This window comes from Drosophila subpulchrella, chromosome 2R (genome assembly GCF_014743375.2).
Source record: "Drosophila subpulchrella strain 33 F10 #4 breed RU33 chromosome 2R, RU_Dsub_v1.1 Primary Assembly, whole genome shotgun sequence".
Taxonomy (NCBI): Eukaryota; Metazoa; Arthropoda; class Insecta; order Diptera; family Drosophilidae; genus Drosophila; species Drosophila subpulchrella.
Genome location: NC_050611.1, coordinates 1 through 18,267, shown reverse-complemented (window position 1 = coordinate 18,267; position 18,267 = coordinate 1). Strand labels below are relative to the sequence as shown.

The 18,267-nt window shown below is 41.6% G+C and overlaps 33 non-coding genes and 13 pseudogenes across 33 annotated transcripts; all 46 read right to left on the bottom strand.

The window, feature by feature from the left end:
• Positions 1–267: 267 nt before the first annotated feature.
• LOC119552300 lies at positions 268–384 on the bottom strand (annotated as a pseudogene).
• A 272-nt stretch (positions 385–656) lies between these two features.
• Positions 657–776, bottom strand: LOC119552311 (annotated as a pseudogene).
• A 274-nt stretch (positions 777–1,050) lies between these two features.
• LOC119552207 lies at positions 1,051–1,169 on the bottom strand. Its single transcript, XR_005219583.1, has one exon. It is a non-coding gene; the product is annotated as a 5S ribosomal RNA (ribosomal RNA).
• A 273-nt stretch (positions 1,170–1,442) lies between these two features.
• LOC119552293 lies at positions 1,443–1,561 on the bottom strand. Its single transcript, XR_005219649.1, has one exon. It is a non-coding gene; the product is annotated as a 5S ribosomal RNA (ribosomal RNA).
• Positions 1,562–1,835: 274 nt separating this feature from the next.
• Positions 1,836–1,953, bottom strand: LOC119552245. Its single transcript, XR_005219619.1, has one exon. It is a non-coding gene; the product is annotated as a 5S ribosomal RNA (ribosomal RNA).
• Positions 1,954–2,226: 273 nt separating this feature from the next.
• Positions 2,227–2,345, bottom strand: LOC119552281. Its single transcript, XR_005219648.1, has one exon. It is a non-coding gene; the product is annotated as a 5S ribosomal RNA (ribosomal RNA).
• A 272-nt stretch (positions 2,346–2,617) lies between these two features.
• On the bottom strand, positions 2,618–2,735 carry LOC119552252. The gene has a single exon (XR_005219626.1). It is a non-coding gene; the product is annotated as a 5S ribosomal RNA (ribosomal RNA).
• Positions 2,736–3,008: 273 nt separating this feature from the next.
• On the bottom strand, positions 3,009–3,127 carry LOC119552269. Its single transcript, XR_005219642.1, has one exon. It is a non-coding gene; the product is annotated as a 5S ribosomal RNA (ribosomal RNA).
• Positions 3,128–3,400: 273 nt separating this feature from the next.
• LOC119552257 lies at positions 3,401–3,519 on the bottom strand. Its single transcript, XR_005219631.1, has one exon. It is a non-coding gene; the product is annotated as a 5S ribosomal RNA (ribosomal RNA).
• A 274-nt stretch (positions 3,520–3,793) lies between these two features.
• Positions 3,794–3,912, bottom strand: LOC119552246. Its single transcript, XR_005219620.1, has one exon. It is a non-coding gene; the product is annotated as a 5S ribosomal RNA (ribosomal RNA).
• Positions 3,913–4,184: 272 nt separating this feature from the next.
• On the bottom strand, positions 4,185–4,302 carry LOC119552294 (annotated as a pseudogene).
• Positions 4,303–4,573: 271 nt separating this feature from the next.
• Positions 4,574–4,692, bottom strand: LOC119552302 (annotated as a pseudogene).
• A 272-nt stretch (positions 4,693–4,964) lies between these two features.
• On the bottom strand, positions 4,965–5,083 carry LOC119552234. Its single transcript, XR_005219609.1, has one exon. It is a non-coding gene; the product is annotated as a 5S ribosomal RNA (ribosomal RNA).
• Positions 5,084–5,357: 274 nt separating this feature from the next.
• LOC119552251 lies at positions 5,358–5,475 on the bottom strand. Its single transcript, XR_005219625.1, has one exon. It is a non-coding gene; the product is annotated as a 5S ribosomal RNA (ribosomal RNA).
• A 274-nt stretch (positions 5,476–5,749) lies between these two features.
• LOC119552223 lies at positions 5,750–5,868 on the bottom strand. The gene has a single exon (XR_005219598.1). It is a non-coding gene; the product is annotated as a 5S ribosomal RNA (ribosomal RNA).
• A 274-nt stretch (positions 5,869–6,142) lies between these two features.
• Positions 6,143–6,261, bottom strand: LOC119552211. Its single transcript, XR_005219587.1, has one exon. It is a non-coding gene; the product is annotated as a 5S ribosomal RNA (ribosomal RNA).
• A 273-nt stretch (positions 6,262–6,534) lies between these two features.
• On the bottom strand, positions 6,535–6,652 carry LOC119552250. The gene has a single exon (XR_005219624.1). It is a non-coding gene; the product is annotated as a 5S ribosomal RNA (ribosomal RNA).
• A 272-nt stretch (positions 6,653–6,924) lies between these two features.
• Positions 6,925–7,043, bottom strand: LOC119552224. The gene has a single exon (XR_005219599.1). It is a non-coding gene; the product is annotated as a 5S ribosomal RNA (ribosomal RNA).
• A 274-nt stretch (positions 7,044–7,317) lies between these two features.
• LOC119552292 lies at positions 7,318–7,434 on the bottom strand (annotated as a pseudogene).
• A 271-nt stretch (positions 7,435–7,705) lies between these two features.
• LOC119552244 lies at positions 7,706–7,823 on the bottom strand. Its single transcript, XR_005219618.1, has one exon. It is a non-coding gene; the product is annotated as a 5S ribosomal RNA (ribosomal RNA).
• A 273-nt stretch (positions 7,824–8,096) lies between these two features.
• On the bottom strand, positions 8,097–8,215 carry LOC119552222. The gene has a single exon (XR_005219597.1). It is a non-coding gene; the product is annotated as a 5S ribosomal RNA (ribosomal RNA).
• A 274-nt stretch (positions 8,216–8,489) lies between these two features.
• On the bottom strand, positions 8,490–8,607 carry LOC119552214. The gene has a single exon (XR_005219590.1). It is a non-coding gene; the product is annotated as a 5S ribosomal RNA (ribosomal RNA).
• A 274-nt stretch (positions 8,608–8,881) lies between these two features.
• On the bottom strand, positions 8,882–8,999 carry LOC119552289 (annotated as a pseudogene).
• Positions 9,000–9,273: 274 nt separating this feature from the next.
• LOC119552221 lies at positions 9,274–9,392 on the bottom strand. Its single transcript, XR_005219596.1, has one exon. It is a non-coding gene; the product is annotated as a 5S ribosomal RNA (ribosomal RNA).
• Positions 9,393–9,666: 274 nt separating this feature from the next.
• On the bottom strand, positions 9,667–9,785 carry LOC119552285 (annotated as a pseudogene).
• A 274-nt stretch (positions 9,786–10,059) lies between these two features.
• Positions 10,060–10,177, bottom strand: LOC119552213. Its single transcript, XR_005219589.1, has one exon. It is a non-coding gene; the product is annotated as a 5S ribosomal RNA (ribosomal RNA).
• Positions 10,178–10,448: 271 nt separating this feature from the next.
• On the bottom strand, positions 10,449–10,567 carry LOC119552220. Its single transcript, XR_005219595.1, has one exon. It is a non-coding gene; the product is annotated as a 5S ribosomal RNA (ribosomal RNA).
• A 274-nt stretch (positions 10,568–10,841) lies between these two features.
• Positions 10,842–10,958, bottom strand: LOC119552271. Its single transcript, XR_005219644.1, has one exon. It is a non-coding gene; the product is annotated as a 5S ribosomal RNA (ribosomal RNA).
• A 274-nt stretch (positions 10,959–11,232) lies between these two features.
• LOC119552219 lies at positions 11,233–11,351 on the bottom strand. The gene has a single exon (XR_005219594.1). It is a non-coding gene; the product is annotated as a 5S ribosomal RNA (ribosomal RNA).
• Positions 11,352–11,625: 274 nt separating this feature from the next.
• On the bottom strand, positions 11,626–11,743 carry LOC119552242. Its single transcript, XR_005219617.1, has one exon. It is a non-coding gene; the product is annotated as a 5S ribosomal RNA (ribosomal RNA).
• Positions 11,744–12,016: 273 nt separating this feature from the next.
• On the bottom strand, positions 12,017–12,135 carry LOC119552384. The gene has a single exon (XR_005219714.1). It is a non-coding gene; the product is annotated as a 5S ribosomal RNA (ribosomal RNA).
• A 273-nt stretch (positions 12,136–12,408) lies between these two features.
• Positions 12,409–12,527, bottom strand: LOC119552373. The gene has a single exon (XR_005219703.1). It is a non-coding gene; the product is annotated as a 5S ribosomal RNA (ribosomal RNA).
• A 274-nt stretch (positions 12,528–12,801) lies between these two features.
• On the bottom strand, positions 12,802–12,917 carry LOC119552314 (annotated as a pseudogene).
• A 272-nt stretch (positions 12,918–13,189) lies between these two features.
• Positions 13,190–13,308, bottom strand: LOC119552361. Its single transcript, XR_005219692.1, has one exon. It is a non-coding gene; the product is annotated as a 5S ribosomal RNA (ribosomal RNA).
• A 274-nt stretch (positions 13,309–13,582) lies between these two features.
• Positions 13,583–13,700, bottom strand: LOC119552249. The gene has a single exon (XR_005219623.1). It is a non-coding gene; the product is annotated as a 5S ribosomal RNA (ribosomal RNA).
• A 274-nt stretch (positions 13,701–13,974) lies between these two features.
• LOC119552218 lies at positions 13,975–14,093 on the bottom strand. Its single transcript, XR_005219593.1, has one exon. It is a non-coding gene; the product is annotated as a 5S ribosomal RNA (ribosomal RNA).
• Positions 14,094–14,366: 273 nt separating this feature from the next.
• Positions 14,367–14,486, bottom strand: LOC119552216. Its single transcript, XR_005219592.1, has one exon. It is a non-coding gene; the product is annotated as a 5S ribosomal RNA (ribosomal RNA).
• Positions 14,487–14,760: 274 nt separating this feature from the next.
• On the bottom strand, positions 14,761–14,879 carry LOC119552320. Its single transcript, XR_005219654.1, has one exon. It is a non-coding gene; the product is annotated as a 5S ribosomal RNA (ribosomal RNA).
• A 271-nt stretch (positions 14,880–15,150) lies between these two features.
• On the bottom strand, positions 15,151–15,268 carry LOC119552287 (annotated as a pseudogene).
• A 274-nt stretch (positions 15,269–15,542) lies between these two features.
• On the bottom strand, positions 15,543–15,660 carry LOC119552267. Its single transcript, XR_005219640.1, has one exon. It is a non-coding gene; the product is annotated as a 5S ribosomal RNA (ribosomal RNA).
• Positions 15,661–15,932: 272 nt separating this feature from the next.
• On the bottom strand, positions 15,933–16,050 carry LOC119552280 (annotated as a pseudogene).
• Positions 16,051–16,323: 273 nt separating this feature from the next.
• On the bottom strand, positions 16,324–16,442 carry LOC119552205. Its single transcript, XR_005219581.1, has one exon. It is a non-coding gene; the product is annotated as a 5S ribosomal RNA (ribosomal RNA).
• A 273-nt stretch (positions 16,443–16,715) lies between these two features.
• Positions 16,716–16,835, bottom strand: LOC119552266. The gene has a single exon (XR_005219639.1). It is a non-coding gene; the product is annotated as a 5S ribosomal RNA (ribosomal RNA).
• A 272-nt stretch (positions 16,836–17,107) lies between these two features.
• Positions 17,108–17,227, bottom strand: LOC119552308 (annotated as a pseudogene).
• A 272-nt stretch (positions 17,228–17,499) lies between these two features.
• On the bottom strand, positions 17,500–17,617 carry LOC119552276 (annotated as a pseudogene).
• A 275-nt stretch (positions 17,618–17,892) lies between these two features.
• Positions 17,893–18,010, bottom strand: LOC119552283 (annotated as a pseudogene).
• Between the last annotated feature and the right edge of the window lie 257 nt (positions 18,011–18,267).

Genomic DNA, 18,267 nt, shown 5'->3' with positions numbered 1-18,267 from the left:
CGGAGGGCTGAGCGTTGGCCTTATACTCTGAATTGGAATTTCGGTCCTGCTACCTTCGGCCAATATTAAAATGCTTTTAATCGAAATAAATGGACTGAAACGGTTTGGAGTCGTGTGCTTTAAGAAAAAAATCAGTGCAAGAAATAATTTTGAAATAGTCGAAATTGAAATTCTGGATAAATTTTTCATTTGAATTTTGAATTTGCAGCGAAAAATGCTATTCAGATTGCGTTGAAAAATATAAAAGCGGCAAAAAGTTGTTGACGAGGCCAACAACACGCGGTGTTCCCAAGCGGTCCCCCATCTAAGTACTAACCGCGCCCGACGCTGCTTAATTTCGGTGATCGGACGAGAACCGATGTGTTCAGTGGTATGGTCGTTGGCGAAAGTCGGAGGGCTGAGCGTTGGCCTTATACTCTGAATTGGAATTTCGGTCCTGCTACCTTCGGCCAATATTAAAAATGCTTTTAATCGAAATAAATGGACTGAAACGGTTTGGAGTCGTGTGCTTTAAAAAAAATCAGTGCAAGAAATAATTTTGAAATAGTCGAAATTGAAATTCTGGATAAATTTTTCATTTGAATTTTGAATTTGCAGCGAAAAATGCTATTCAGATTGCGTTGAAAAATATAAAAGCGGCAAAAAGTTGTTGACGAGGCCAACAACACGCGGTGTTCCCAAGCGGTCCCCCATCTAAGTACTAACTACCGCGCGACGCTGCTTAATTTCGGTGATCGGACGAGAACCGATGTGTTCAGCGTGGTATGGTCGTTGGCGAAAGTCGGAGGGCTGAGCGTTGGCCTTATACTCTGAATTGGAATTTCGGTCCTGCTACCTTCGGCCAATATTAAAAATGCTTTTAATCGAAATAAATGGACTGAAACGGTTTGGAGTCGTGTGCTTTAAGAAAAAAATCAGTGCAAGAAATAATTTTGAAATAGTCGAAATTGAAATTCTGGATAAATTTTTCATTTGAATTTTGAATTTGCAGCGAAAAATGCTATTCAGATTGCGTTGAAAAATATAAAAGCGGCAAAAAGTTGTTGACGAGGCCAACAACACGCGGTGTTTCCAAGCGGTCCCCCATCTAAGTACTAACCGCGCCCGACGCTGCTTAATTTCGGTGATCGGACGAGAACCGATGTGTTCAGCGTGGTATGGTCGTTGGCGAAAGTCGGAGGGCTGAGCGTTGGCCTTATACTCTGAATTGGAATTTCGGTCCTGCTACCTTCGGCCATATTAAAAATGCTTTTAATCGAAATAAATGGACTGAAACGGTTTGGAGTCGTGTGCTTTAAGAAAAAAATCAGTGCAAGAAATAATTTTGAAATAGTCGAAATTGAAATTCTGGATAAATTTTTCATTTGAATTTTGAATTTGCAGCGAAAAATGCTATTCAGATTGCGTTGAAAAATATAAAAGCGGCAAAAAGTTGTTGACGAGGCCAACAACACGCGGTGTTCCCAAGCGGTCCCCCATCTAAGTACTAACCGCGCCCGACGCTGCTTAATTTCGGTGATCGGACGAGAACCGATGTGTTCAGCGTGGTATGGTCGTTGGCGAAAGTCGGAGGGCTGAGCGTTGGCCTTATACTCTGAATTGGAATTTCGGTCCTGCTACCTTCGGCCAATATTAAAAATGCTTTTAATCGAAATAAATGGACTGAAACGGTTTGGAGTCGTGTGCTTTAAGAAAAAAATCAGTGCAAGAAATAATTTTGAAATAGTCGAAATTGAAATTCTGGATAAATTTTTCATTTGAATTTTGAATTTGCAGCGAAAAATGCTATTCAGATTGCGTTGAAAAATATAAAAGCGGCAAAAAGTTGTTGACGAGGCCAACAACACGCGGTGTTCCCAGCGGTCCCCCATCTAAGTACTAACCGCGCCCGACGCTGCTTAATTTCGGTGATCGGACGAGAACCGATGTGTTCAGCGTGGTATGGTCGTTGGCGAAAGTCGGAGGGCTGAGCGTTGGCCTTATACTCTGAATTGGAATTTCGGTCCTGCTACCTTCGGCCAATATTAAAAATGCTTTTAATCGAAATAAATGGACTGAAACGGTTTGGAGTCGTGTGCTTTAAGAAAAAAATCAGTGCAAGAAATAATTTTGAAATAGTCGAAATTGAAATTCTGGATAAATTTTTCATTTGAATTTTGAATTTGCAGCGAAAAATGCTATTCAGATTGCGTTGAAAATATAAAAGCGGCAAAAAGTTGTTGACGAGGCCAACAACACGCGGTGTTCCCAAGCGGTCCCCCATCTAAGTACTAACCGCGCCCGACGCTGCTTAATTTCGGTGATCGGACGAGAACCGATGTGTTCAGCGTGGTATGGTCGTTGGCGAAAGTCGGAGGGCTGAGCGTTGGCCTTATACTCTGAATTGGAATTTCGGTCCTGCTACCTTCGGCCAATATTAAAATGCTTTTAATCGAAATAAATGGACTGAAACGGTTTGGAGTCGTGTGCTTTAAGAAAAAATCAGTGCAAGAAATAATTTTGAAATAGTCGAAATTGAAATTCTGGATAAATTTTTTCATTTGAATTTTGAATTTGCAGCGAAAAATGCTATTCAGATTGCGTTGAAAAATATAAAGCGGCAAAAAGTTGTTGACGAGGCCAACAACACGCGGTGTTCCCAAGCGGTCCCCATCTAAGTACTAACCGCGCCCGACGCTGCTTAATTTCGGTGATCGGACGAGAACCGATGTGTTCAGCGTGGTATGGTCGTTGGCGAAAGTCGGAGGGCTGAGCGTTGGCCTTATACTCTGAATTGGAATTTCGGTCCTGCTACCTTCGGCCAATATTAAAAATGCTTTTAATCGAAATAAATGGACTGAAACGGTTTGGAGTCGTGTGCTTTAAGAAAAAAATCAGTGCAAGAAATAATTTTGAAATAGTCGAAATTGAAATTCTGGATAAATTTTTCATTTGAATTTTGAATTTGCAGCGAAAATGCTATTCAGATTGCGTTGAAAAATATAAAAGCGGCAAAAAGTTGTTGACGAGGCCAACAACACGCGGTGTTCCCAAGCGGTCCCCCATCTAAGTACTAACCGCGCCCGACGCTGCTTAATTTCGGTGATCGGACGAGAACCGATGTGTTCAGCGTGGTATGGTCGTTGGCGAAAGTCGGAGGGCTGAGCGTTGGCCTTATACTCTGAATTGGAATTTCGGTCCTGCTACCTTCGGCCAATATTAAAAATGCTTTTAATCGAAATAAATGGACTGAAACGGTTTGGAGTCGTGTGCTTTAAGAAAAATCAGTGCAAGAAATAATTTTGAAATAGTCGAAATTGAAATTCTGGATAAATTTTTCATTTGAATTTTGAATTTGCAGCGAAAAATGCTATTCAGATTGCGTTGAAAAATATAAAAGCGCGCAAAAAGTTGTTGACGAGGCCAACAACACGCGGTGTTCCCAAGCGGTCCCCCATCTAAGTACTAACCGCGCCCGACGCTGCTTAATTTCGGTGATCGGACGAGAACCGATGTGTTCAGCGTGGTATGGTCGTTGGCGAAAGTCGGAGGGCTGAGCGTTGGCCTTATACTCTGAATTGGAATTTCGGTCCTGCTACCTTCGGCCAATATTAAAAATGCTTTTAATCGAAATAAATGGACTGAAACGGTTTGGAGTCGTGTGCTTTAAGAAAAAAATCAGTGCAAGAAATAATTTTGAAATAGTCGAAATTGAAATTCTGGATAAATTTTTCATTTGAATTTTGAATTTGCAGCGAAAAATGCTATTCAGATTGCGTTGAAAAATATAAAAGCGGCAAAAAGTTGTTGACGAGGCCAACAACACGCGGTGTTCCCAAGCGGTCCCCCATCTAAGTACTAACCGCGCCCGACGCTGCTTAATTTCGGTGATCGGACGAGAACCGATGTGTTCAGCGTGGTATGGTCGTTGGCGAAAGTCGGAGGGCTGAGCGTTGGCCTTATACTCTGAATTGGAATTTCGGTCCTGCTACCTTCGGCCATTATTAAAAATGCTTTTAATCGAAATAAATGGACTGAAACGGTTTGGAGTCGTGTGCTTTAAGAAAAAAATCAGTGCAAGAAATAATTTTGAAATAGTCGAAATTGAAATTCTGGATAAATTTTTCATTTGAATTTTGAATTTGCAGCGAAAAATGCTATTCAGATTGCGTTGAAAATATAAAAGCGGCAAAAGTTGTTGACGAGGCCAACAACACGCGGTGTTCCCAAGCGGTCCTCATCTAAGTACTAACCGCGCCCGACGCTGCTTAATTTCGGTGATCGGACGAGAACCGATGTGTTCAGCGTGGTATGGTCGTTGGCGAAAGTCGGAGGGCTGAGCGTTGGCCTTATACTCTGAATTGGAATTTCGGTCCTGCTACCTTCGGCCAATATTAAAATGCTTTTAATCGAAATAAATGGACTGAAACGGTTTGGAGTCGTGTGCTTTAAGAAAAAATCAGTGCAAGAAATAATTTTGAAATAGTCGAAATTGAAATTCTGGATAAATTTTTCATTTGAATTTTGAATTTGCAGCGAAAAATGCTATTCAGATTGCGTTGAAAAATATAAAAGCGGCAAAAAGTTGTTGACGAGGCCACAACACGCGGTGTTCCCAAGCGGTCCCTCATCTAAGTACTAACCGCGCCCGACGCTGCTTAATTTCGGTGATCGGACGAGAACCGATGTGTTCAGCGTGGTATGGTCGTTGGCGAAAGTCGGAGGGCTGAGCGTTGGCCTTATACTCTGAATTGGAATTTCGGTCCTGCTACCTTCGGCCATTATTAAAAATGCTTTTAATCGAAATAAATGGACTGAAACGGTTTGGAGTCGTGTGCTTTAAGAAAAAAATCAGTGCAAGAAATAATTTTGAAATAGTCGAAATTGAAATTCTGGATAAATTTTTCATTTGAATTTTGAATTTGCAGCGAAAAATGCTATTCAGATTGCGTTGAAAATATAAAGCGGCAAAAAGTTGTTGACGAGGCCAACAACACGCGGTGTTCCCAAGCGGTCCCCCATCTAAGTACTAACCGCGCCCGACGCTGCTTAATTTCGGTGATCGGACGAGAACCGATGTGTTCAGCGTGGTATGGTCGTTGGCGAAAGTCGGAGGGCTGAGCGTTGGCCTTATACTCTGAATTGGAATTTCGGTCCTGCTACCTTCGGCCAATATTAAAAATGCTTTTAATCGAAATAAATGGACTGAAACGGTTTGGAGTCGTGTGCTTTAAGAAAAAAATCAGTGCAAGAAATAATTTTGAAATAGTCGAAATTGAAATTCTGGATAAATTTTTCATTTGAATTTTGAATTTGCAGCGAAAAATGCTATTCAGATTGCGTTGAAAAATATAAAAGCGGCAAAAAGTTGTTGACGAGGCCAACAACACGCGGTGTTCCCAAGCGGTCCCCATCTAAGTACTAACCGCGCCCGACGCTGCTTAATTTCGGTGATCGGACGAGAACCGATGTGTTCAGCGTGGTATGGTCGTTGGCGAAAGTCGGAGGGCTGAGCGTTGGCCTTATACTCTGAATTGGAATTTCGGTCCTGCTACCTTCGGCCAATATTAAAAATGCTTTTAATCGAAATAAATGGACTGAAACGGTTTGGAGTCGTGTGCTTTAAGAAAAAAATCAGTGCAAGAAATAATTTTGAAATAGTCGAAATTGAAATTCTGGATAAATTTTTCATTTGAATTTTGAATTTGCAGCGAAAAATGCTATTCAGATTGCGTTGAAAAATATAAAAGCGGCAAAAAGTTGTTGACGAGGCCAACAACACGCGGTGTTCCCAAGCGGTCCCCCATCTAAGTACTAACCGCGCCCGACGCTGCTTAATTTCGGTGATCGGACGAGAACCGATGTGTTCAGCGTGGTATGGTCGTTGGCGAAAGTCGGAGGGCTGAGCGTTGGCCTTATACTCTGAATTGGAATTTCGGTCCTGCTACCTTCGGCCAATATTAAAAATGCTTTTAATCGAAATAAATGGACTGAAACGGTTTGGAGTCGTGTGCTTTAAGAAAAAAATCAGTGCAAGAAATAATTTTGAAATAGTCGAAATTGAAATTCTGGATAAATTTTTCATTTGAATTTTGAATTTGCAGCGAAAAATGCTATTCAGATTGCGTTGAAAAATATAAAAGCGGCAAAAAGTTGTTGACGAGGCCAACAACACGCGGTGTTCCCAAGCGGTCCCCCATCTAAGTACTAACCGCGCCCGACGCTGCTTAATTTCGGTGATCGGACGAGAACCGATGTGTTCAGCGTGGTATGGTCGTTGGCGAAAGTCGGAGGGCTGAGCGTTGGCCTTATACTCTGAATTGGAATTTCGGTCCTGCTACCTTCGGCCAATATTAAAAATGCTTTTAATCGAAATAAATGGACTGAAACGGTTTGGAGTCGTGTGCTTTAAGAAAAAAATCAGTGCAAGAAATAATTTTGAAATAGTCGAAATTGAAATTCTGGATAATTTTTCATTTGAATTTTGAATTTGCAGCGAAAAATGCTATTCAGATTGCGTTGAAAAATATAAAAGCGGCAAAAAGTTGTTGACGAGGCCAACAACACGCGGTGTTCCCAAGCGGTCCCCATCTAAGTACTAACCGCGCCCGACGCTGCTTAATTTCGGTGATCGGACGAGAACCGATGTGTTCAGCGTGGTATGGTCGTTGGCGAAAGTCGGAGGGCTGAGCGTTGGCCTTATACTCTGAATTGGAATTTCGGTCCTGCTACCTTCGGCCAATATTAAAAATGCTTTTAATCGAAATAAATGGACTGAAACGGTTTGGAGTCGTGTGCTTTAAGAAAAAATCAGTGCAAGAAATAATTTTGAAATAGTCGAAATTGAAATTCTGGATAAATTTTTCATTTGAATTTTGAATTTGCAGCGAAAAATGCTATTCAGATTGCGTTGAAAAATATAAAGCGGCAAAAAGTTGTTGACGAGGCCAACAACACGCGGTGTTCCCAAGCGGTCCCTCATCTAAGTACTAACCGCGCCCGACGCTGCTTAATTTCGGTGATCGGACGAGAACCGATGTGTTCAGCGTGGTATGGTCGTTGGCGAAAGTCGGAGGGCTGAGCGTTGGCCTTATACTCTGAATTGGAATTTCGGTCCTGCTACCTTCGGCCAATATTAAAAATGCTTTTAATCGAAATAAATGGACTGAAACGGTTTGGAGTCGTGTGCTTTAAGAAAAAAATCAGTGCAAGAAATAATTTTGAAATAGTCGAAATTGAAATTCTGGATAAATTTTTCATTTGAATTTTGAATTTGCAGCGAAAAATGCTATTCAGATTGCGTTGAAAAATATAAAAGCGGCAAAAAGTTGTTGACGAGGCCAACAACACGCGTGTTCCCAAGCGGTCCCCATCTAAGTACTAACCGCGCCCGACGCTGCTTAATTTCGGTGATCGGACGAGAACCGATGTGTTCAGCGTGGTATGGTCGTTGGCGAAAGTCGGAGGGCTGAGCGTTGGCCTTATACTCTGAATTGGAATTTCGGTCCTGCTACCTTCGGCCAATATTAAAAATGCTTTTAATCGAAATAAATGGACTGAAACGGTTTGGAGTCGTGTGCTTTAAGAAAAAATCAGTGCAAGAAATAATTTTGAAATAGTCGAAATTGAAATTCTGGATAAATTTTTCATTTGAATTTGAATTTGCAGCGAAAATGCTATTCAGATTGCGTTGAAAAATATAAAAGCGGCAAAAAGTTGTTGACGAGGCCAACAACACGCGGTGTTCCCAGCGGTCCCCCATCTAAGTACTAACCGCGCCCGACGCTGCTTAATTTCGGTGATCGGACGAGAACCGATGTGTTCAGCGTGGTATGGTCGTTGGCGAAAGTCGGAGGGCTGAGCGTTGGCCTTATACTCTGAATTGGAATTTCGGTCCTGCTACCTTCGGCCAATATTAAAAATGCTTTTAATCGAAATAAATGGACTGAAACGGTTTGGAGTCGTGTGCTTTAAGAAAAAAATCAGTGCAAGAAATAATTTTGAAATAGTCGAAATTGAAATTCTGGATAAATTTTTCATTTGAATTTTGAATTTGCAGCGAAAAATGCTATTCAGATTGCGTTGAAAAATATAAAGCGGCAAAAAGTTGTTGACGAGGCCAACAACACGCGGTGTTCCCAAGCGGTCCCTCATCTAAGTACTAACCGCGCCCGACGCTGCTTAATTTCGGTGATCGGACGAGAACCGATGTGTTCAGCGTGGTATGGTCGTTGGCGAAAGTCGGAGGGCTGAGCGTTGGCCTTATACTCTGAATTGGAATTTCGGTCCTGCTACCTTCGGCCAATATTAAAAATGCTTTTAATCGAAATAAATGGACTGAAACGGTTTGGAGTCGTGTGCTTTAAGAAAAAAATCAGTGCAAGAAATAATTTTGAAATAGTCGAAATTGAAATTCTGGATAAATTTTTCATTTGAATTTTGAATTTGCAGCGAAAAATGCTATTCAGATTGCGTTGAAAAATATAAAAGCGGCAAAAAGTTGTTGACGAGGCCAACAACACGCGGTGTTCCCAAGCGGTCCCCCATCTAAGTACTACCGCGCCCGACGCTGCTTAATTTCGGTGATCGGACGAGAACCGATGTGTTCAGCGTGGTATGGTCGTTGGCGAAAGTCGGAGGGCTGAGCGTTGGCCTTATACTCTGAATTGGAATTTCGGTCCTGCTACCTTCGGCCAATATTAAAAATGCTTTTAATCGAAATAAATGGACTGAAACGGTTTGGAGTCGTGTGCTTTAAGAAAAAAATCAGTGCAAGAAATAATTTTGAAATAGTCGAAATTGAAATTCTGGATAAATTTTTCATTTGAATTTTGAATTTGCAGCGAAAAATGCTATTCAGATTGCGTTGAAAAATATAAAAGCGGCAAAAAGTTGTTGACGAGGCCAACAACACGCGGTGTTCCCAAGCGGTCCCCCATCTAAGTACTAACCGCCCCGACGCTGCTTAATTTCGGTGATCGGACGAGAACCGATGTGTTCAGCGTGGTATGGTCGTTGGCGAAAGTCGGAGGGCTGAGCGTTGGCCTTATACTCTGAATTGGAATTTCGGTCCTGCTACCTTCGGCCAATATTAAAAATGCTTTTAATCGAAATAAATGGACTGAAACGGTTTGGAGTCGTGTGCTTTAAGAAAAAAATCAGTGCAAGAAATAATTTTGAAATAGTCGAAATTGAAATTCTGGATAAATTTTTCATTTGAATTTTGAATTTGCAGCGAAAAATGCTATTCAGATTGCGTTGAAAAATATAAAAGCGGCAAAAAGTTGTTGACGAGGCCAACAACACGCGGTGTTCCCAAGCGGTCCCTCATCTAAGTACTAACCGCGCCCGACGCTGCTTAATTTCGGTGATCGGACGAGAACCGATGTGTTCAGCGTGGTATGGTCGTTGGCGAAAGTCGGAGGGCTGAGCGTTGGCCTTATACTCTGAATTGGAATTTCGGTCCTGCTACCTTCGGCCAATATTAAAAATGCTTTTAATCGAAATAAATGGACTGAAACGGTTTGGAGTCGTGTGCTTTAAGAAAAAAATCAGTGCAAGAAATAATTTTGAAATAGTCGAAATTGAAATTCTGGATAAATTTTTCATTTGAATTTTGAATTTGCAGCGAAAAATGCTATTCAGATTGCGTTGAAAAATATAAAAGCGGCAAAAAGTTGTTGACGAGGCCAACAACACGCGGTGTTTCCAAGCGGTCCCTCATCTAAGTACTAACCGCGCCCGACGCTGCTTAATTTCGGTGATCGGACGAGAACCGATGTGTTCAGCGTGGTATGGTCGTTGGCGAAAGTCGGAGGGCTGAGCGTTGGCCTTATACTCTGAATTGGAATTTCGGTCCTGCTACCTTCGGCCAATATTAAAAATGCTTTTAATCGAAATAAATGGACTGAAACGGTTTGGAGTCGTGTGCTTTAAGAAAAAAATCAGTGCAAGAAATAATTTTGAAATAGTCGAAATTGAAATTCTGGATAAATTTTTCATTTGAATTTTGAATTTGCAGCGAAAAATGCTATTCAGATTGCGTTGAAAAATATAAAAGCGGCAAAAAGTTGTTGACGAGGCCAACAACACGCGGTGTTCCCAAGCGGTCCCCCATCTAAGTACTACCGCGCCCGACGCTGCTTAATTTCGGTGATCGGACGAGAACCGATGTGTTCAGCGTGGTATGGTCGTTGGCGAAAGTCGGAGGGCTGAGCGTTGGCCTTATACTCTGAATTGGAATTTCGGTCCTGCTACCTTCGGCCAATATTAAAAATGCTTTTAATCGAAATAAATGGACTGAAACGGTTTGAGTCGTGTGCTTTAAGAAAAAAATCAGTGCAAGAAATATTTTGAAATAGTCGAAATTGAAATTCTGGATAAATTTTTCATTTGAATTTTGAATTTGCAGCGAAAAATGCTATTCAGATTGCGTTGAAAAATATAAAGCGGCAAAAAGTTGTTGACGAGGCCAACAACACGCGGTGTTCCCAAGCGGTCCCTCATCTAAGTACTAACCGCGCCCGACGCTGCTTAATTTCGGTGATCGGACGAGAACCGATGTGTTCAGCGTGGTATGGTCGTTGGCGAAAGTCGGAGGGCTGAGCGTTGGCCTTATACTCTGAATTGGAATTTCGGTCCTGCTACCTTCGGCCAATATTAAAAATGCTTTTAATCGAAATAAATGGACTGAAACGGTTTGGAGTCGTGTGCTTTAAGAAAAAAATCAGTGCAAGAAATAATTTTGAAATAGTCGAAATTGAAATTCTGGATAAATTTTTCATTTGAATTTTGAATTTGCAGCGAAAAATGCTATTCAGATTGCGTTGAAAAATATAAAAGCGGCAAAAAGTTGTTGACGAGGCCAACAACACGCGGTGTTCCCACGGTCCCCCATCTAAGTACTAACCGCGCCCGACGCTGCTTAATTTCGGTGATCGGACGAGAACCGATGTGTTCAGCGTGGTATGGTCGTTGGCGAAAGTCGGAGGGCTGAGCGTTGGCCTTATACTCTGAATTGGAATTTCGGTCCTGCTACCTTCGGCCAATATTAAAAATGCTTTTAATCGAAATAAATGGACTGAAACGGTTTGGAGTCGTGTGCTTTAAGAAAAAAATCAGTGCAAGAAATAATTTTGAAATAGTCGAAATTGAAATTCTGGATAAATTTTTCATTTGAATTTTGAATTTGCAGCGAAAATGCTATTCAGATTGCGTTGAAAAATATATAAAGCGGCAAAAAGTTGTTGACGAGGCCAACAACACGCGGTGTTCCCAAGCGGTCCCTCATCTAAGTACTAACCGCGCCCGACGCTGCTTAATTTCGGTGATCGGACGAGAACCGATGTGTTCAGCGTGGTATGGTCGTTGGCGAAAGTCGGAGGGCTGAGCGTTGGCCTTATACTCTGAATTGGAATTTCGGTCCTGCTACCTTCGGCCAATATTAAAAATGCTTTTAATCGAAATAAATGGACTGAAACGGTTTGGAGTCGTGTGCTTTAAGAAAAAAATCAGTGCAAGAAATAATTTTGAAATAGTCGAAATTGAAATTCTGGATAAATTTTTCATTTGAATTTTGAATTTGCAGCGAAAAATGCTATTCAGATTGCGTTGAAAAATATAAAAGCGGCAAAAAGTTGTTGACGAGGCCAACAACACGCGGTGTTCCCAGCGGTCCCCCATCTAAGTACTAACCGCGCCCGACGCTGCTTAATTTCGGTGATCGGACGAGAACCGATGTGTTCAGCGTGGTATGGTCGTTGGCGAAAGTCGGAGGGCTGAGCGTTGGCCTTATACTCTGAATTGGAATTTCGGTCCTGCTACCTTCGGCCAATATTAAAAATGCTTTTAATCGAAATAAATGGACTGAAACGGTTTGGAGTCGTGTGCTTTAAGAAAAAATCAGTGCAAGAAATAATTTTGAAATAGTCGAAATTGAAATTCTGGATAAATTTTTCATTTGAATTTTGAATTTGCAGCGAAAAATGCTATTCAGATTGCGTTGAAAAAATATAAAGCGGCAAAAAGTTGTTGACGAGGCCAACAACACGCGGTGTTCCCAAGCGGTCCCCCATCTAAGTACTAACCGCGCCCGACGCTGCTTAATTTCGGTGATCGGACGAGAACCGATGTGTTCAGCGTGGTATGGTCGTTGGCGAAAGTCGGAGGGCTGAGCGTTGGCCTTATACTCTGAATTGGAATTTCGGTCCTGCTACCTTCGGCCAATATTAAAAATGCTTTTAATCGAAATAAATGGACTGAAACGGTTTGGAGTCGTGTGCTTTAAGAAAAAATCAGTGCAAGAAATAATTTTGAAATAGTCGAAATTGAAATTCTGGATAAATTTTTCATTTGAATTTTGAATTTGCAGCGAAAAATGCTATTCAGATTGCGTTGAAAAATATAAAAGCGGCAAAAAGTTGTTGACGAGGCCAACAACACGCGGTGTTCCCAAGCGGTCCCCCATCTAAGTACTAACCGCGCCCGACGCTGCTTAATTTCGGTGATCGGACGAGAACCGATGTGTTCAGCGTGGTATGGTCGTTGGCGAAAGTCGGAGGGCTGAGCGTTGGCCTTATACTCTGAATTGGAATTTCGGTCCTGCTACCTTCGGCCAATATTAAAAATGCTTTTAATCGAAATAAATGGACTGAAACGGTTTGGAGTCGTGTGCTTTAAGAAAAAAATCAGTGCAAGAAATAATTTTGAAATAGTCGAAATTGAAATTCTGGATAAATTTTTCATTTGAATTTTGAATTTGCAGCGAAAAATGCTATTCAGATTGCGTTGAAAAATATAAAAGCGGCAAAAAGTTGTTGACGAGGCCAAACACGCGGTGTTCCCAAGCGTCCCCCATCTAAGTACTAACCGCGCCCGACGCTGCTTAATTTCGGTGATCGGACGAGAACCGATGTGTTCAGCGTGGTATGGTCGTTGGCGAAAGTCGGAGGGCTGAGCGTTGGCCTTATACTCTGAATTGGAATTTCGGTCCTGCTACCTTCGGCCATTATTAAAAATGCTTTTAATCGAAATAATGGACTGAAACGGTTTGGAGTCGTGTGCTTTAAGAAAAAATCAGTGCAAGAAATAATTTTGAAATAGTCGAAATTGAAATTCTGGATAAATTTTTCATTTGAATTTTGAATTTGCAGCGAAAAATGCTATTCAGATTGCGTTGAAAAATATAAAAGCGGCAAAAAGTTGTTGACGAGGCCAACAACACGCGGTGTTCCCAAGCGGTCCCCCATCTAAGTACTAACCGCGCCCGACGCTGCTTAATTTCGGTGATCGGACGAGAACCGATGTGTTCAGCGTGGTATGGTCGTTGGCGAAAGTCGGAGGGCTGAGCGTTGGCCTTATACTCTGAATTGGAATTTCGGTCCTGCTACCTTCGGCCAATATTAAAAATGCTTTTAATCGAAATAAATGGACTGAAACGGTTTGGAGTCGTGTGCTTTAAGAAAAAAATCAGTGCAAGAAATAATTTTGAAATAGTCGAAATTGAAATTCTGGATAAATTTTTCATTTGAATTTTGAATTTGCAGCGAAAAATGCTATTCAGATTGCGTTGAAAAATATAAAAGCGGCAAAAAGTTGTTGACGAGGCCAACAACACGCGGTGTTCCCAAGCGGTCCCCATCTAAGTACTAACCGCGCCCGACGCTGCTTAATTTCGGTGATCGGACGAGAACCGATGTGTTCAGCGTGGTATGGTCGTTGGCGAAAGTCGGAGGGCTGAGCGTTGGCCTTATACTCTGAATTGGAATTTCGGTCCTGCTACCTTCGGCCAATATTAAAAATGCTTTTAATCGAAATAAATGGACTGAAACGGTTTGGAGTCGTGTGCTTTAAGAAAAAAATCAGTGCAAGAAATAATTTTGAAATAGTCGAAATTGAAATTCTGGATAAATTTTTCATTTGAATTTTGAATTTGCAGCGAAAAATGCTATTCAGATTGCGTTGAAAAATATAAAAGCGGCAAAAAGTTGTTGACGAGGCCAACAACACGCGGTGTTCCCAAGCGGTCCCTCATCTAAGTACTAACCGCGCCCGACGCTGCTTAATTTCGGTGATCGGACGAGAACCGATGTGTTCAGCGTGGTATGGTCGTTGGCGAAAGTCGGAGGGCTGAGCGTTGGCCTTATACTCTGAATTGGAATTTCGGTCCTGCTACCTTCGGCCAATATTAAAAATGCTTTTAATCGAATAAATGGACTGAAACGGTTTGGAGTCGTGTGCTTTAAGAAAAAAATCAGTGCAAGAAATAATTTTGAAATAGTCGAAATTGAAATTCTGGATAAATTTTTCATTTGAATTTTGAATTTGCAGCGAAAAATGCTATTCAGATTGCGTTGAAAAATATAAAAGCGGCAAAAAGTTGTTGACGAGGCCAACAACACGCGGTGTTCCCAAGCGGTCCCCCATCTAAGTACTAACCGCGCCCGACGCTGCTTAATTTTCGGTGATCGGACGAGAACCGATGTGTTCAGCGTGGTATGGTCGTTGGCGAAAGTCGGAGGGCTGAGCGTTGGCCTTATACTCTGAATTGGAATTTCGGTCCTGCTACCTTCGGCCAATATTAAAAATGCTTTTAATCGAAATAAATGGACTGAAACGGTTTGGAGTCGTGTGCTTTAAGAAAAAAATCAGTGCAAGAAATAATTTTGAAATAGTCGAAATTGAAATTCTGGATAAATTTTTCATTTGAATTTTGAATTTGCAGCGAAAAATGCTATTCAGATTGCGTTGAAAAATATAAAAGCGGCAAAAAGTTGTTGACGAGGCCAACAACACGCGGTGTTCCCAAGCGGTCCCCCATCTAAGTACTAACCGCGCCCGACGCTGCTTAATTTCGGTGATCGGACGAGAACCGATGTGTTCAGCGTGGTATGGTCGTTGGCGAAAGTCGGAGGGCTGAGCGTTGGCCTTATACTCTGAATTGGAATTTCGGTCCTGCTACCTTCGGCCAATATTAAAAATGCTTTTAATCGAAATAAATGGACTGAAACGGTTTGGAGTCGTGTGCTTTAAGAAAAAATCAGTGCAAGAAATAATTTTGAAATAGTCGAAATTGAAATTCTGGATAAATTTTTCATTTGAATTTTGAATTTGCAGCGAAAAATGCTATTCAGATTGCGTTGAAAATATAAAACGGCAAAAAGTTGTTGACGAGGCCAACAACACGCGTGTTCCCAAGCGGTCCCTCATCTAAGTACTAACCGCGCCCGACGCTGCTTAATTTCGGTGATCGGACGAGAACCGATGTGTTCAGCGTGGTATGGTCGTTGGCGAAAGTCGGAGGGCTGAGCGTTGGCCTTATACTCTGAATTGGAATTTCGGTCCTGCTACCTTCGGCCAATATTAAAAATGCTTTTAATCGAAATAAATGGACTGAAACGGTTTGGAGTCGTGTGCTTTAAGAAAAAAATCAGTGCAAGAAATAATTTTGAAATAGTCGAAATTGAAATTCTGGATAAATTTTTCATTTGAATTTTGAATTTGCAGCGAAAAATGCTATTCAGATTGCGTTGAAAAATATAAAAGCGGCAAAAAGTTGTTGACGAGGCCAACAACACGCGGTGTTCCAAGCGGTCCCCCATCTAAGTACTAACCGCGCCCGACGCTGCTTAATTTCGGTGATCGGACGAGAACCGATGTGTTCAGCGTGGTATGGTCGTTGGCGAAAGTCGGAGGGCTGAGCGTTGGCCTTATACTCTGAATTGGAATTTCGGTCCTGCTACCTTCGGCCATATTAAAAATGCTTTTAATCGAAATAAATGGACTGAAACGGTTTGGAGTCGTGTGCTTTAAGAAAAAAATCAGTGCAAGAAATAATTTTGAAATAGTCGAAATTGAAATTCTGGATAAATTTTTCATTTGAATTTTGAATTTGCAGCGAAAAATGCTATTCAGATTGCGTTGAAAATATAAAAGCGGCAAAAAGTTGTTGACGAGGCCAACAACACGCGGTGTTCCCAAGCGTCCCCCATCTAAGTACTAACCGCGCCCGACGCTGCTTAATTTCGGTGATCGGACGAGAACCGATGTGTTCAGCGTGGTATGGTCGTTGGCGAAAGTCGGAGGGCTGAGCGTTGGCCTTATACTCTGAATTGGAATTTCGGTCCTGCTACCTTCGGCCAATATTAAAATGCTTTTAATCGAAATAAATGGACTGAAACGGTTTGGAGTCGTGTGCTTTAAGAAAAAAATCAGTGCAAGAAATAATTTTGAAATAGTCGAAATTGAAATTCTGGATAAATTTTTCATTTGAATTTTGAATTTGCAGCGAAAAATGCTATTCAGATTGCGTTGAAAAATATAAAAGCGGCAAAAAGTTGTTGACGAGGCCAACAACACGCGGTGTTCCCAAGCGGTCCCCCATCTAAGTACTAACCGCGCCCGACGCTGCTTAATTTCGGTGATCGGACGAGAACCGATGTGTTCAGCGTGGTATGGTCGTTGGCGAAAGTCGGAGGGCTGAGCGTTGGCCTTATACTCTGAATTGGAATTTCGGTCCTGCTACCTTCGGCCAATATTAAAAATGCTTTTATCGAAATAAATGGACTGAAACGGTTTGGAGTCGTGTGCTTTAAGAAAAAAATCAGTGCAAGAAATAATTTTGAAATAGTCGAAATTGAAATTCTGGATAAATTTTTCATTTGAATTTTGAATTTGCAGCGAAAAATGCTATTCAGATTGCGTTGAAAAATATAAAAGCGGCAAAAAGTTGTTGACGAGGCCAACAACACACGCGTGTTCCCAAGCGGTCCCCCATCTAAGTACTAACCGCGCCCGACGCTGCTTAATTTCGGTGATCGGACGAGAACCGATGTGTTCAGCGTGGTATGGTCGTTGGCGAAAGTCGGAGGGCTGAGCGTTGGCCTTATACTCTGAATTGGAATTTCGGTCCTGCTACCTTCGGCCAATATTAAAAATGCTTTTAATCGAAATAAATGGACTGAAACGGTTTGGAGTCGTGTGCTTTAAGAAAAAAATCAGTGCAAGAAATAATTTTGAAATAGTCGAAATTGAAATTCTGGATAAATTTTTCATTTGAATTTGAATTTGCAGCGAAAAATGCTATTCAGATTGCGTTGAAAAATATAAAAGCGGCAAAAAGTTGTTGACGAGGCAACAACACGCGGTGTTTCCAAGCGGTCCCCCATCTAAGTACTAACCGCGCCCGAACGCTGCTTAATTTCGGTGATCGGACGAGAACCGATGTGTTCAGCGTGGTATGGTCGTTGGCGAAAGTCGGAGGGCTGAGCGTTGGCCTTATACTCTGAATTGGAATTTCGGTCCTGCTACCTTCGGCCAATATTAAAATGCTTTTAATCGAAATAAAATGGACTGAAACGGTTTGGAGTCGTGTGCTTTAAGAAAAAAATCAGTGCAAGAAATAATTTTGAAATAGTCGAAATTGAAATTCTGGATAAATTTTTCATTTGAATTTGAATTTGCAGCGAAAAATGCTATTCAGATTGCGTTGAAAATATAAAAGCGGCAAAAAGTTGTTGACGAGGCCAACACACGCGGTGTTCCCAAGCGGTCCCCCATCTAAGTACTAACCGCGCCCGACGCTGCTTAATTTCGGTGATCGGACGAGAACCGATGTGTTCAGCGTGGTATGGTCGTTGGCGAAAGTCGGAGGGCTGAGCGTTGGCCTTATACTCTGAATTGGAATTTCGGTCCTGCTACCTTCGGCCAATATTAAAAATGCTTTTAATCGAAATAAATGGACTGAAACGGTTTGGAGTCGTGTGCTTTAAGAAAAAAATCATGCAAGAAATAATTTTGAAATAGTCGAAATTGAAATTCTGGATAAATTTTTCATTTGAATTTTGAATTTGCAGCGAAAAATGCTATTCAGATTGCGTTTGAAAAATATAAAAGCGGCAAAAAGTTTGTTGACGAGGCCAACAACACGCGGTGTTCCCAAGCGGTCCCCCATCTAAGTACTAACCGCGCCCGACGCTGCTTAATTTCGGTGATCGGACGAGACCGATGTGTTCAGCGTGGTATGGTCGTTGGCGAAAGTCGGAGGGCTGAGCGTTGGCCTTATACTCTGAATTGGAATTTCGGTCCTGCTACCTTCGGCCAATATTAAAAATGCTTTTAATCGAAATAAATGGACTGAAACGGTTTGGAGTCGTGTGCTTTAAGAAAAAAATCAGTGCAAGAAATAATTTTGAAATAGTCGAAATTGAAATTCTGGATAAATTTTTCATTTGAATTTTGAATTTGCAGCGAAAAATGCTATTCAGATTGCGTTGAAAAATATAAAAGCGG